The sequence below is a fragment of the Haliaeetus albicilla genome, chromosome 12 (assembly GCF_947461875.1).
Source record: "Haliaeetus albicilla chromosome 12, bHalAlb1.1, whole genome shotgun sequence".
Classification (NCBI taxonomy): Eukaryota; Metazoa; Chordata; class Aves; order Accipitriformes; family Accipitridae; genus Haliaeetus; species Haliaeetus albicilla.
In genome coordinates, this window is record NC_091494.1 from 27,418,293 (window position 1) to 27,431,368 (window position 13,076).

At 38.0% G+C, this 13,076-nt stretch overlaps 1 protein-coding gene across 6 annotated transcripts in view; it reads left to right on the forward strand.

Annotated features, from left to right (window-relative positions):
• The window catches only part of NOX5 (NADPH oxidase 5), a 51,098-nt gene that overhangs the window by 2,890 nt on the left and 35,132 nt on the right, over positions 1-13,076 (forward strand). For 4 of the 6 annotated variants that reach the window (XR_011327158.1, XR_011327159.1, XR_011327160.1 and 1 more), the window contains 2 exons: positions 399-529; positions 807-1,722. The gene's annotated coding sequence lies outside the window, so the exon portion shown is untranslated. Of the gene's footprint in view, positions 1-398; positions 530-806; positions 1,723-4,149; positions 4,286-13,076 lie in introns of all 6 variants that reach the window. The other 2 variants (XR_011327161.1, XR_011327162.1) reach the window with 2 other exon arrangements.

Here is a 13,076-nt window from a genome sequence, read left to right on the forward strand (position 1 = left end):
TGCCAGGCAGACTTGCGAAACGAGGTGCCAGATAGGTCCTGGCAGGGCTTGCTGTCTGCGTCAGGTGTTGGATCCACTAGCGTTCTGACAGTGGCGAAACCCCGCGCTCGCTTGTCTCCGTGTACTTGTGACTGGTTTTATCAAACGAAGGGGACTGCTTTCATTGGGTGTAGCAGATGATAGGTAAAATGCGCTTCACGCGCTTAGTGAGATGCCTACTTGTCCCTTCGTGCAGAGTCACCGGAGTTTCAGTGGACTTGTTAACTTTACCTTCACCTCAGGTGGTTGAAAAAGATAGGGCTGTAAAAATCCCGAAGAGTTGTTTAAAACATTTGATATTTGCTATCAACAAAAAGATGAGAATTGCTGGAAAACTGTCTTGTCAAAATATTTTGCAGTGCAGAATGGAGATACTTCTTTTACCCGCCTCGTCTGCGGATAAACTGTAAGGAATGCAGTTGACAGCTAACGACAATTTCTGTTGAGAGTGTGTGAGCTGGGAAAAAGGTCAAGCTGGGTCCAGCTTAAGGTAAAAAGTGTAACTTACAGTATGGTACCAGTAGTATTCTGCAACAGGCTAATATTTTTGTGATGGTTTAGGGCCTCATTATGATTTAGCTGTTAGAGCCGTTGGATTTCAGTTTTGTCTGTGGCGTGGACAAGCCATTTTATTTATTGTTCTGTGGCACTGGTTTCAACATAACAAGTTACTGCAGTAGTTTTAGAATATAAACTTTACAAAGCGTTTAGGACTTCAGGATCGGGGTGAATGTTATTTTAGCTCTTTTTTAAATTCTCCTTTACAGGTGTGAACAAAGGTGGCCCCAGGGCTGAGGCTTCACAGAGGAAGGTTTGGTCTGGAATCTGTTTTCATGGCACAGGTGAAGACCTTTGGAAAAGAACTTTTATCATGGAAACAAAGTGACTATAAGTATTAACTAAACCAACATAATATTTTAAAAAAAAAGTTTCTGAGAGTACAGAGATACTTTTTCCTTTGTTTTCTCAGAAGAAAGAACATGTTGTGTGTTCTAATTATATAAAGTTGTATAAAGTGTCCCCCTCCAACCTACTGGGGGAAACTTACTCAAAGTTCAAAACCAAAATTAAATGTTTAAACCTGTTGGTTTCCCCTCTGACCCATTTGTGTGCATGGTGCTTGTATTGCAAGGGTTTGAGAAGTCTTGAAAACTGTTTGGAGAACTGAAAATGAATGGAAATGTTCCACAGGTCAAATACCTAAGCATCCTATCGGAATGGTAAATAAATTCTAAATAACATCTTTGCAGAGCACAGCTTTTCTTAAACAAACGGCAGCAAGAAAAATCTGGTCACTGGACTGATTAATACTTTTAGGATATGAAAAAATGTAAAACAGTTTTAAAAATGGGTATGATTATGCCATTTCAACTAAGGACCCGGTTTTGTTCTCTTTGTAATAGAGGAAGAAACTGTTACATTTTGATGAAGCAATACTAAGTCTTAGTTGAGGAATTTTTATGATGCGTTTGTATGAATAAAGCTGTCAACTAATCTGTTATAGATGTCATTGATTAGAAATACTGTGTACTGACACAGTGTATGGAATCCTGTCTTGTCGGAAGATGGTGGGAGACTCTTCTGTAGGATCCCTGGTCAGTCTCCTGTTGGAAGATCAAAATATTTTCTGTTCTTATCTGTATGTTCTGGTTTTTAAAGCTCAAGCACAAAGGAGTTAATATTGTGAGTAATCACTACAGTTAATGTTTGATTTTTGCACATAGTTCACATATTTGTCCAATTTCTTCATTGCTCAAAGTAGTCTGTTGTTAACTATATGAAAAGGAAATTCTAAATACCAGGTTTGCATGTTGAAGCTGATCATGTGTCAGAATCCTAGGCCGAAATCTAAAATCCTAAAAACACTAGCTGTAGAAACTCTTATGGCTGAGCCTGAGTTAGGTTTTCATGCATTTCTATGTGATTATCTTCCAGCTATTTTCTGATCTAGCTTTAAAAACTATTTCATGTAACCGCAACTTGGCAAATTAGGTGATTTCATCCACAGTTTATGTTTTGTTATGGATGGTTTCTTTTTCATTTCTTTTTTTTTTTTAACATGAATACTGCAGCCTTATATTAACACAAGTTTCATATAAAGGGCACCTATACCTTAGGCATATGCATCATGTGTGAAATCCTACTGTGTTGTATGTCTGTAAAATTGCTGGGTAGCTGAACATTTGCTGAATGAACTGCTGTTTGTTTTTTGTGGCTTATAATACTCCTTTGTAGATGTGCTGGTATCTTGTTTGTCCCTGCTGCATCTAGACAATGCATTCCTTCATGTTTTGTGTAACATCTTCAGTCATTTCTGTCTACATAGAGATGGTAACTGGAAAGAGAAAATTCTGTTTTTAAATTCTCCCTCTTCCCACCCTTAACTTCCCCACTGCCCAGCATAGCTGGACTATTGGTCATTAAGGGGAATTTAGAACAGTATTGATTGCTGGTATCCAGGAATTCCAGGGAAAAGGTACAAAAATGAGTATGGGGAAACTATGTGAATTTTCTGACAACACAAATTTATGCTTTGAGACCCTTAAAATCAGTAGGGGAGTTCTACAGTCAGAATAAAAAAAGAAAGAAAAGGAGCTCAAGATGTTGGATGAATAAGCTCTGGAGTTTACTACTGTTTTAAGAGGCTTGTCTGTTGTTCAGTTGTTTTAAATTTCTCCTGGTAGTGGTTAGCAAGGAGTAAACTGAATGGTCAAGTCTAAACCCAGAACGGTTCTTCTCTGCTGTTATTTGCTGTTTTTTTTTTTTAATGTAATCAGTCCTTTGAGGGAGTTGGGCAAGTTCAAAACAGTATGTTTTTCAGTGCTTGCTTCTGGGACCGGTGTATAATTGCTCTGGCTTATGAGGGATTCCCATTGGTTTCTCCATTAATTGCTTACAAATACTCCACATTGTGTCACAATATTCTGTTTTCTAGCAGTGTTTCAAGTAAGAGATTGATGCTCAACTGGGAAGCTCTGACAAGAAATGAAGAAAGGTTATTTACAGCTATGTATAGAATGGGAAGCAGCTGTTTTAAGTTAGCAAATTAGGAGAAGTGGTGAATACTTCTGGTATGCCTTAAAACTGGCTTTTTTTCCCCCCGAGTTGAGTGTTAGATGTTATTTCCCTTTTTATTTGCACGATATCAGGCATACCAGTAGAGCCTGGAAACTTTAATTAACAAAATGAATAAATTGTTTCACACGTGTTTGCTGGTCTACAGGCATAGACTGATCAATATATATACCCATAAACCTTCCATAACTTGTACCCCAGCTTTTAAAATAGTTTAAATAGTTTTCTGCAGGTCTTTTGCAGTATGCCACTTCTTCCCACTGCTGTCCCAAGTTTCTGTTTGTCAAATATGTTTTATTTCCTACCAAAACTGGTTGTCAGAGTTAGTGCGCTTTTAGGACAGGGTTTAGATTAGTTTTGGATGTTTTGTTTTGCTTTTTAACCAGGAGATGCTCTGTATATCGTCTCTTTTTATGAAAAGAATGCTTGAGAGTATTCATTAAGCTTATTCTTCAGTATTCTTTAGATTATCAGGCAATTCATTACATAAACAGGCAAATTTCTTTGTATTTCTTTTCTGAAGCATTAATCATTTTATTATGAAGGTAGGATGACATCGTTACAAATAAATGCTTTTTTTATGGCTTTGATAGTTCATTTTACTGTACAGGATTTAACAAACGAAAAATGTGTTGAGTTAGTTCCAGTGGCTTATAATACATATTCCTTGCTTTGTAGCTGAATATTCAGCCATTCTTACTCCCATTGGTCATCCTTTTACAGGCTGTCCTGTCCATGATCAACTTCAGAACTTTTGTAAAATCTCATGAACTCGACATTGTAAGCCAAAAATATTACAGATTCATTTAAGTGCTAGATAAACCTTCAGGATAATTTGGGGGCAAGGTGTGTGTATAACATGAAAGTGAAAAAATCCTAAATTGAAGAAATAGCATAACTTTGAAGTCAAATGAGCAGGCCATGCAGCTTTCCTAAGTAGTTTGTAGAGAATCAAAATACAGTAACTTGTTAGACATGTGACGATAGGGAGGGTGGGAAATCAGCTTTTTTTTTTTAGATTTTTTTTTTTTTAAGCCTGTCAGAAATCTGTGAGTGGTCAACACAGAAGTGGGAAAAGAACTGTAGAGATTCTTGCAAAACTCCTGATAAAATTCCTTTTAAAAAGCTGATAAAATCAGCTGTGGTATGGCAGAATAAAACAAAATCAGAGGTAGGTAAAAAAAAAAAAAGCAATTTTTAGTACAAAAAATTTAAGAAGGCTACATACCAGAATTCAAAGCTAAAAATATGTGTTAATGTATTTTGTAACTAAGGTGGAAAATACAGTGAATGCTGATGTCAAAATGAAACTGTATAAAATGAAGTTTATTGAAAATACTATGCAGGACTGATTTAGCTGTTCCTGAAGATGACAAGAGACATTTGGAGGACTAATTAAAACAGAAAATTCAGAGATTCTTGTCAAATTGGTGTGTGTTGGGATAAGAGAAAGGTGTTTTGTTGTTTTTTTTTTTAATAGCAGTTTGTCTGAGTAACTTAAAGCAACAAGAACATGATGTCAGGTTTTTACAAGGCCTGCACACCAGCAGTATGAATGTAGTTGAAGGTGCAGCAGCCTTACTGCTCCACTAGGACTTTAAGAAAACTTTTGGGAGTATTTTACCAGTTATACTCTTTCGGGGGGGGGGGGGGGGGGGGAGGAAATGTACTTGTTTTTATACTTTACAGAATTATTAGGTTTTGATTTAGCAGAAGTATTTAGGAAGAACAAAGTTCATTTCTTTCTTACGCTCAAAAGCACTGGCTGTAGAAAGAGCGTATTGTGCGAAACTTGCTGCAGTGGATGTGGGAGCTTTCAAGTCTGACAGTTTAAGTAGCAAAGATGAAAGTGAGGACAGTTCTTGGGCAGGGGACTTCAAGAGGAATGTGATTCATGGGACATAGTTACTAGCGTAATTACCAGTGCAGCTGCCGTAGTAACTTCTGCCAGTACGAAAAAAATCTGTCATGTCCCATGCTCTACTGGTCGTAGTATAAGTGATAAAGATGGGAGCAGCAGCAGTGTAATACCTTGTTCCACTTGCCAACTTCAGACCAGCGTACCTGCATGGAGCTATTTCTGCTAGGTTTCAAACTGACACCAAAGCTTCACAGGATTTCCTAAAGTGATTAAGCTGGGCTAAAATTTTGGAATTGGAGGTGGTAAGAGTTTGTTCTGTGTTTTCTGTAAATAATAGTGAAAGAACAGGGATTCAGAGGGACTGAATTACTCTGATAATGAATAAAACCTGTTGAATCCAGGCAAGAAAAAAACCCCAACCCTTAACCATAAATGCCTTTTATTTTTGCACTTCATTACACAAGGTTTTATTTCAGTAATAAATTCATTTGTTTCAGTATTGTAATAAATAGGACTTTTCTACTTCTCTCTGTGATAATACTTTCCATTTGACATTCCTTAAACTGTAGGTCAGACTTTTCATTTATTAATATTTGTTTCCAATTAGGTTGAACGGAACATTTCAGATTTAATCCAAAAAGGAATTTGGAGTGAGGAGCTCTTGAAAAATTCGGGGGGATGAGGGATAAGGAATGTTCTGCTAGGCCCAGGCTTCCTTTTAAGACAGATTTTTTGTTCCAAGGGGAAAATTCTTCTACTGGGAAGTGGGGGACTTCTGAAATACTTACCCCAAAACATGATTTCTCTCACTAACGTGTTATCAACACTCACTTTTCTAGCATTCAGCAAGTGCAGTTTCTATCTGAAATTGTTAAAGTGAATTGCCAAAGGTCACGCATCAGTCTAGTGTCAAAGATGGGTCTGAAAACTGATTATTTTTTAAAAAATTAAATTACCTCCTTTTAAAGCCAATGAAACAAAAATAGTTCTAGTTCTAAAACGAAAACTACGGTTTCAGCTGGTGTAAAAGGAGATCAGCTCATCCCAGAGTGTTTTTCCTCAACAATTAGGTCTTCACAGTCTCCAAAGTAGGTTAACAAATAAGAGTTTAATAATCCTTTAGTTTCTCTGCTTTTCTTTGTGACTTGTTAATATTTCTGCCTAACGTAAAGGTATGGTGTGTTGTACATTCATCGCTTTTTTTTTTTTTCCCAATTACATAAATCCATTGTTAAACTCTTAAGGTTGATCACAGGTGGCCATAGGATATGAAACTCCTGTTTTTTGCAATTCTTGTAATGGTTCAAAAACTCAGAGATAACGCCAGCCAATGGATTGGTAACTATGAAGAATGACAGAATCATTCATAACTATCATGTCCATGAGATGTATAAACTTGGAGGAAGACTTACATCCATTGTATAGATGGGTAAATTAAGCTGAGGTGATTTGGATGTTGTGTGGGAAACCTAGATAGATCAGAACTTACAAATCCTAACAGATGGCAGAGTTACCCTTCCTATCTGTCTACCCAAAAGGATTTGGTGCTCCTTAGGAGTGCAGGCTAGACTTCAAGTGTGTGATGTGTCTTCTACCATTTTTTATGTACAGTTAAAAGTAGCTGCATTTATTTTTATAAGACACAGAGGAAGAAAAGGAAAAGTTAATTTAACAAATTGAAGTCTTGACTTGTGCTAGAATATGTGGATAGTTTCTTTATTCAGAGACAGAATGAAGGGGAAAGGAAGCAAATTCTGTAGCATCGAAGTTACTATTGAAACAAAATTAATTATAAAGTAGGTGGGCCATTTTAGAAAGTTACAAAGCAGGATTCTTGCGTGCCTGCACCATTGATGCCTTTAAAGAGGAAGTGATGTGCTGGAATAAGTATGATGAATTGGTGCTGAATAGGAGGTTGAGCACACACTGGATGTGGTGGCCTGGCTCATAGAGTTAATGGAATTGTTGCCATTGGCTTCATGAACTCTTTGGTTTTGGCTCATAAGCCGCTTACAGTTCCACTTCTGCAGTGGGAATAAAGAACAATCAGCAAGTTTGTACAGAAGCTGCTGGTAGACATCAGTCATGAGATCTAGCCTGGCATTTAATTAAAATTTAATTAAATAAATGTTTTTCTGGAAATAATTGAGAATCCTAATCCTCTTGTGGCCACATTTGTGTTGTTTTCCCTCCTAGGTGAGTATGGAGTTTCTGGGCGGCAAAAGCAGGAGTTTCACAAGTAGTCCATGCATTTTGTCCTCTGAAGCTGTTATTCAAGTATGTTTCATGTCTGCTAACGCAATAGTAGCTACAGGGGTGAAGGAGGACTTGGATAAGTGATGTTCAGTTTTACTTCAGGAGACTGCAGAGTGAGGGTCCCTACCTTCTTCCTCGTGGAAAGAGGACCCTAAAACGTAGGAAGTGCTTCATGCACCACGCTAGTAAATGGAGGCCTCTACTGAAAGATAAAACTCGGTATGCTGCTCCAGTGAAATACATTACACATTTGTTATTTTCTGGGTAACAGCCAAATCATTTGTTGTCCCTCCCCACACACACTTCCATTTATAAAGGAAGTCTTCAGTCTTTTGAATGTCATACAAAACTGTTCAAAACCAGACTTGAGCAATTGAAATTCAGTTAGTTCAATCAGAGCAATTCAATTGACACAGCTGAGTTCTGTGATCCGAACAAAAGATTTTGCTTTAATTGTGTAGGAATACATAAATGGTGATGTGATTGTCTTGTTTCCAGCCCTCCAGATAGATGTAGTGCATTTTAAACTTTACTTGTATGCACCCCATTTTACTACTTGAGGTTTATGTGGTGCGTCAGCCTTTCATAAAATTGCAGGTGAAAACAGTCCCCTGGAAAACAAGAAAGTGTCAGTGTTTGCTGTGGGCAAGCCTGGCAAATGTTGGGGGTTAACATGTAACATTATGACTAAATTCGGTAAATGGCTCAGTCATCCATTCTGTCTTGAGACAGGTGATCTTGTAACATTCATTTGCAGATAAATCATTTGAGGTTGTGATTCACAGCTCAACTGTAGTGATGTTCAAGTCAAAAACTGAACTTTATCTCAGACCAGAAGAGGTTATGATGTCTGCTTCTTTAAAATCTGTTTACATTGGTCAGTCTACAACATACAATGGGGTGCAAAGGCAATGTAAACATCTTTATTCCCTAACAAGAGGACTGAGATTTTCCACTAGCTAGAAGCAGAAATTTCCTTCATCATCTTGCTTCTGCCACTAGCAGTCATGCTCTTGGATGTCTGTTTTTCCCATGGCATCTGTGGCTGCTTGCTACCAGTTCTTTTCTCACCTTCCTAGATGCTTCCTTACCATGTCACGTTTGTTTTTCTGTATGTAATCAAAGACCACAGTTGTCGTGTTGCTTCCTCTGTCCCTCACTTTGCATAAGCATGAAACTAGTGGTCATACCAGCAGTTCTGGTGTTACCTAGTTCTGTTTTCTGTCACAATTTTAAATCTTATTTTGTCTTTCTGAAGTGTCTCTGTAAATGAGGCATCAGCTTATGCATCACACAGTTCAACGAGATTTGCTTCCTTTGCCAGTCCTCCTTCTTCACTGTCTTAGTTGCAGCAGATGAAACAGCCTTATTTGCTTATCATGCAAATTCAAATCGGGCATCATCTTTGAAATAAGATTTCCTCTAATTCTGAGTAGGGTTGTCTAAACTTCCATATTTCTTTTTACATGAAATCTTAAATAATGTGGTACTTGGCCATCTGCACATGGAAAACTTATGCAGTGTTTCACCATCTAATTAATCACTCCTTCCAATATTGTTTTCTCTAACTTGACAAATTTCATCATGTGTTACGTCCACGCAGAGCGATGCCATGGAGGGCATTGTACAGGATAGTGGTTTGATATTTCATCCCTTTCTTGTGCTGTGCTCTCTTGCTTTCAGTAGGAAGTATTTTTCCTTATCTCAGATCCCACAGTGCCTTATTTCTCCTCACCTTAGTCAGCCACCAATTTTGCTTCATCCAGTGTGCCAGCCTCTGTTGTCTGTCAGTTGCATTTAAACCCCATTATTTTCATACAAGGAGGAGTATCCCATAAACAACCCCTTCTCCTAAACAACCCTTAATTTTCCTTTGCTATGATGACTGCAAAAGTCTTCAGAGTTACTTGTTGATGGGTCATTGGGACTATCAGCGCTGTCTTGCTGTTTCTTTGGGCCCCCCTACTTGTCTATTCCACTGCTGCTGCTTACGTTTCTTCTTTGTGCCCATTGTGGAATTTCTGTCGCATGTTTAGCCTATCCCAGGACTTGGCATGAGTCAGTGGCTAGACTTTATAGACATTATAGTAAACCAAACAAATAATGATAGAATATGAAAATAGCAAACTTTGACTCATAAGTACAGAAGGCCCTCTAGTCCATACTTCCTCTCAGGGCAGGGTCAGCTACACATAACTTTCTTCCTAACAGATGTTTATGTAGGCTGCTCTTGGAGGTAATACTGAAATTTCTGCTCCCCAATAATTTGCTCCAGTACCTTGCCATCCTTGTGAGTTATAACGTCTAACCTGAATCTTCCTTGCTGCAGTGTAAGCCCATTTCTTCTTGTACAGGCTGTGAACAGAAAAAAAGGTATTTCCCTTTGTTTCATTTTGGGGTGGTTTTTTTAACACTTCAAATAAAGTACTCACAGACTTTGTGGTCTCTGTCAGGCCAGCCTCCTCTGTTTCTTCAGCCCTTCCTTGTAGGTTGTTTGCTGAACATCTGATTATTCTTACTGGCTTTCTGTGTATAGTCTGTATTAGGTACACCTCTTCCTTAAGGCACAACATTCCAAAGCTGGGTGCTGCACTCCAGCTGAGACCTGGGTTATATTTGTCTTTGAACCCCATGAAGTGCAGTGCTGCTGTCAAAATAAATAAACATCGTTGACTCATGTTCACCTTGTAATTTCTCTGCAACCATTAGATTCTTTTCTGTAGAGTTACTTAGCTTGTTCTGTCTGTCCAGTATTTTTGTGATTGAAGTGGCAGTAATAGTAAGTAGCTGCAGTTTTTTTCCCCTCAACGAGGGTCTTGGTCTGGATGGTCAGTATGTCAATGAAGAGCTATTCCTAGAGGGAAGTGTGATCAGCATGGGGAAGTTGCATGGCCTTGAACTGGAAATGGAACCGGAAAAGATGCTGAGGTGGTTCAAAAACCTCTGGTGGATACAAGCCATCTGATGTTTTCATGGTGGTTTGGCTATATCCTTGTAGTCACCATATCTGTTAGATCAAATAACATTGCTTCTCTGATAGTTATCCCTTAGGTATGTAGAGGGAGGAGTTTTATCTCTTTTCAGCCTTTGTATTTGTGAAGTGCCTATATACTTGATGAAATCTGTTACAAAGACAGTCTTAGCTGTTCTCCTCTGGACTTGTGCTTTGCTAACAAGAACAATTATGTTTTTACCAACTTTTCTGATCTATTTCATCCTGGGTGTCACAGCGCAAGTGATCCAGGTTTCATTGCTGAATCTTGAACCTTTGAGACGACATAAAGAAGCGTAAGTATATCAGATGGTACTTTGATGAGTGAGTCAGTGGGCCAAGTGGCTGAAATCCATCCTTCCCATCCACACAATCCCAGAGTGCTACAATGGGTGAGAAGCAAAATCTTACAAGGATTTTCAGACTGAAAAAAAAAGCCAGAGGGGACAGAAAAGATCTGAATAGGGAAAGAGAGGAAGGATTGCTTGTTATTAATCACTATCCATATTGAGTGCAGTACTACTATTCTAGGCCCTGGAAAATGACATGTTATTTTCTTTTCTTTTAAATATCACAAAAGCAAAACCTAGGACTAAGTGGCGGATATTAAATATTGAATATACCAAAAGGATTTGTCATCTGCTAAGCATAAAAAGGCTTCACTTCAAAAAGTAACAGGCTGGCTAGGCCCTATATGTTTGTTTTTCTTCATACAGATCATGTATTCCCGTTTCTGTTAAAGTGACATTTATGTTTGGGTAAATGGAAGCTCTTTTCCTTTACAGAAATACTATCACAAAAATAGTAAGTGATTTAATCAAATGAGCTTCACAGAATATTCACAGTTCACCCTCTTGTGTGCTAGAGTTCAGCGTTGTACAAACAGGATCAGAAGTTCTTTGCTTACCTAGCAGCAAATTGGCTGCTTAGTCAGATATGCAAAACACCCTGTTGAGCATACAATGCTGAAATAAAGTTTTGATAATTTAGCTTTCTTCTATAGTGTCATTTGTTGCGGGGTCAGACTTTTTCAGATAATAGCTGTACAAAGTGCCTCAGCATTCTGTGTGTCTTCTGAATGAAGCTCAAAGCATGGATCTTTACGCTGGAATGTGTGCTTGGAGATGAGCTAGGGAAATGTTCAGAGGCTCTGAATGTTATTACTGCTTATGTGCTGCGTTATTCTTTTTGAAAATTCCCAGAGCTTGCGATATGTTGTGAATATTTAAAAGCCCCAAGAGGGGAGGAATAAAATAGGTTGTTCTTCTTTCCTCTATACTTCATGAATAGCTTCTTTCTTGAAAATACAAAATGATACAACCTTGTTTATTTTCTTATGTCTGCTTCTGCTGTTTTTACAGTAACCTTAAAAATGTACTCTTTCTGTCATTGTTCCTTAAGTATTTGCTTTCCTGTCTCAGCCTTACGAGTGGAAAGCCATAGGAAATGCATGTTCGTGGTTTATTAACATTTTAAGTTCTGGTAGTTGAGAGTTCTAGAAATCACTGTAGTATGGGCAAAACAAGTAGAGTTGCATTTTCAAATATTGTTTCTGTATGTGGAAATTCTGTGGCCGCCCTCTGTTTTTTTTCTGAGGCAGTTCCACAGGTCAGTCAGGCATTTGAAACTCAAATTAATTTTTGTGACAACAGATTAAAAAATCATTTGGCAGTTACGGGGTATGTTACTACAGACATCGGAAAAACACAGGAATGCCAGCTAGCATGAATGAGAGTGTGTGCTTATAAAGAAAGGTGGGTGTTCATCTGAGGAAATGGGTAGACTTACAAGATCAGATTCTGAAAATACAGAGGGGCTGAAGGAGCATGTGCAGGTATGTAGAGCTGCATGCAAACGTATCTACTAGTTTGCAATGACCATCCATGCAAATGGAGCTTTTGTGGATGCAAATGAGCTATACTTGTTTTACTGGGCATGTATCTAATTCACACACAAGTTCATGACAAGTCATTATACAAATGAGAAGTCAAATGACTTGTGTTTTATATTAATGAGTATGTTTGTGAACTTTTAAACACTCGGATATACGTGGTCATGTATATTTGAAGATACATCTCTGCATACAGGTTGCTAAAGGTAAGTTCTAGTACTAGGAAAAGTATTAGTGCAAGGACAGTACAATGATATAAAAAAGTCACCTTTTGTTTTTTTTATTCTGTGAGGTAAAATGAAGGGATTCTGATGTATTTGCTAGCTGGGAGTGAGTACTGAAGGTGGCTTTTTGTTCTTCTAAAATGAAGACAGTGGCTCACCACCTTCTGGTTTTCACAGACACTGGCAAAATATCTTCCCCTTGGTTTAATCTTCAGCTTGTTCCAGCTTTCCACCTTCCGTCTGAAAATACTCACAACATGTCTTTACTCAGCATCTCTGAATGGAAGGGGAACATGGGTGGGACTTAAAGCTAGGGGTAGGAAATTAATTTAAGCAAAGGCAGACACTACTTGAATTTTTTTTTTTTTTTTAATTTTTTATTTGTTTTACAAAGGGCTACTTCTACCACAAATTCACTTTATAATCATAGAGCAATGTTGCACTCCCCAGGAATATCTAAAATCCACCCAAAAAAAGTCCACAATAAAGGAGGAGCAGGAGTGTAAAAGTACCTATAATGAGCATGTTTTCTTTTTTTTTTTTTTTTTTTAAGGGGTATCCTGTAGATTCCTGCCAAAAGGTCCTATTACTGAATCTTGTACATTAAGCTCATTAAGCGTTTTAATTAAAAAGTGTAGGCACTCCCCTTAAGTCTTGATTAGATGCAAACATATATATTGTTCCCCCTGCTGAGAACCATCGCCTTTACTCAGTTCTGGCCACCTCTTCTCGTGGCCT